This window comes from Arachis duranensis, chromosome 3 (genome assembly GCF_000817695.3).
Source record: "Arachis duranensis cultivar V14167 chromosome 3, aradu.V14167.gnm2.J7QH, whole genome shotgun sequence".
Taxonomy (NCBI): domain Eukaryota; kingdom Viridiplantae; phylum Streptophyta; class Magnoliopsida; order Fabales; family Fabaceae; genus Arachis; species Arachis duranensis.
Genome location: NC_029774.3, coordinates 131,433,614 through 131,436,505, shown reverse-complemented (window position 1 = coordinate 131,436,505; position 2,892 = coordinate 131,433,614).

Genomic DNA, 2,892 nt, shown 5'->3' with positions numbered 1-2,892 from the left:
ATTTAGAATTATATATATACATATATGATACCATACATGACTTGGTTGCAATAACATGTATATATATCATGAAATCTAAGATTTTAGGCCAACTCTTTTTGAATATGTCAGAAGAATCCTTGACAATAATATAGTGTATATTATCAAAGAATAATAAAAAAGAAGATGAAGCAGTGTGAATGACTTATAACAAAAATATAAATAAATAAGAACTAACAAACTAGCTTCGATTTCAACAAACACACTTATTAATTAATTTATTTAAAATTATTGTTGTTAGTCTGATTGAGAGGGTGCTTTGCAAACAGATGTTTGGATTGGTAAGATTATGAGGTGTTGCGGCTAAATTCAGCTCTGCAGAGTGCAGTTAACTATTACTTAAAAATTAGTGCATCTAGGGCAACAAATCATATGTGCAAAACTGAAGAGTGAAGACTGATTGAGACGCATGTTTACATGTTTGACCAACACTGTATAATAGTAGGGTCAACGCAACTTTAAAATTTTAAAGCAAAATCTTTTATATGACTATGATCACAAATAATTATTAATTTATCTTTCTAATTATCTTTTAAATTAAAAAAGTCTAATTTTTTATCATTTTAATATTTTTAAAGAGTAACATACATATTTTTATTTTCTTTAAATATTAAAAAGGTATTTTAAGACTTATTATTATTATTATTATTATTATTATTATTATTATTATTTTGACTGAACTCTCGTCTCAATCCATCTGTTATACTGAACTTTTATATGAGAGAAGAAGATACATGTGCTAGTTAGTAGAATCTGAATTTATTATCTAATCGTCGAGTAAATTTACTTTGATATATTATATGTTTAACCCTGTGAAGTATAGAGTTAATACTTAAAATGATCCCTGAAATTTGACCTCCGATTCAATTTAATGTTTGAATTTTTAATTGATCCAAATTATACTCTCAAATTTTAACGCATGTCTTCCTTTGTCACCGTAAGAGGGCGTCAAACTTTTATGGTGCCAAATTCAAACAAACCAACAAGAAGTTCGTGCAACATTCTTCCACCACTCCCGGAATAATTAGTCTCTAAACAAGCCACTTCAATCATATGAAAAGCTTTTTGTGAATGCAATACAGAGAAAATGAAGAAAAGTGGAGCAGCCCTCATGAGGATAGTGGGTCCGAGGTGGGAGCTGCGATGTGGTCAATGGGGGAGGAGGCACTGGTTCTGGAGTCAATGGCTTTGAGGCTTTAAGAACGTGAAGCGTGAAGGGAACTTTTGGTGAAGAAAGAGGATGAATTGAAGTTGTAGTGTTGCACTGAAATTCTATCTTCCATTCTTTTTCAATAATAATAATAATAATGATAATTAAAAATCAATTTGAAGTGAAATAGAGGAAATAGAAGAGGTTATGGTTGTTGTGAATGAAGCAATTGCTCACGCGTGTCTAGATGAAAGTGATGATGATTACTTAACGACTGAAAATGGGTTGGAGAGAAGCCATGACTGTTTGAGGAGGAGAAAGAAGAGGGAGAGTAAAACGACATCGTTTTAGAACAAATAGCAAAACGATGTCTTTTTGTGACGGAAATGAACAGAAGAGCTAACTTTAGACACACGTTAAAATTTCAGGATACTGAGAATCAAATTTTAGGAATGATATTGAGTATTAATTCGTGAAGTATATATTAAAGTTAATTATTAAAATTAATCGTCAATAAATACTAAAAACAAAATATATATATATATATAATAACTAATTTAACTGTTCACATAATATTTTGCATATTTGAGATTAAAAGTTGATGTTTGGTTTGAGGTTTGAATAAATTATTATTACATGATTATTAAATTTTAAAATGATAAATAACATTCTTATTAGAAGATAAAATAATGTAATTTAAAGAGAAGTTAAATAAATTGACATATATAGAGTATAATTTATTCTATTATATATATATTCTATAAATTTGTCGCTATTTTGCTACTACATTTCAGAGTTTAGAGGTATATAACCTTGCAAATGCTTTTCATATTTTCCCTCTAAATAAGCAAATTATAAAGTTATGGCTTTAAATACAGTTGCATAACTTATACAATGATATCAAAATTAATTTGAAATTTAGTTAAGAATATTTGTTAACTTTTCTCATTCAATTCAATAAATAAATTAGAATCTCAATTTTAATTCTTAAATAAAATTTCTTTTCCTTTAGAAATTTTTACAAACATGATATTTATTAGTCAAACTTAACAAGTTATCTACATATTATAAAATTATTTATATTAGGTATATATCAAAATTAGTTATTAATATAAAATATATATTAAAAATAAATAAATTAAAATATATATTTATATATAAATACAAAATAAATGATGATTATATTATTGATTTTAGTATATATCTATTATTTTTGTTATAAAATTTAGAAAACAAGATTAATGTGCTAAATTAATTTTAAAGATAAAAAGTATACATGATATCTCAATTTTATGTTATTATTTTAAGGGTTAAGTATTGTTTTCGTCCCTAACGTCTTGGGTCAAAATTAAAATCGTGCCCGACTTTTTTTAGTTATTAAAATTATTCTCAACATTAAAAAACATTTTAAAATCATCATTTCCCGAATTCTTGGACCAAAATACCCTCATCATCATCATTCTCCTCTTCACCTTTCTCACCCCACCACCTCCACTGCCACAAACATTACCACTAACACCAACACCAACACCAACACCAACACCAACACCAAACCAAGAAGCAGAAACAGAAAGCAAGAAAGCAGGAAAGTAAGAAAGTAAAAGCAAGATGCAGAAAGCGATGCAGATGAGGCGGCGAGGCGGCGAGGTTGCAAGGCGGCAAGGCGGCGAGATTGCAAGGCGGCGAGGCGGCGAGGCGAGGTT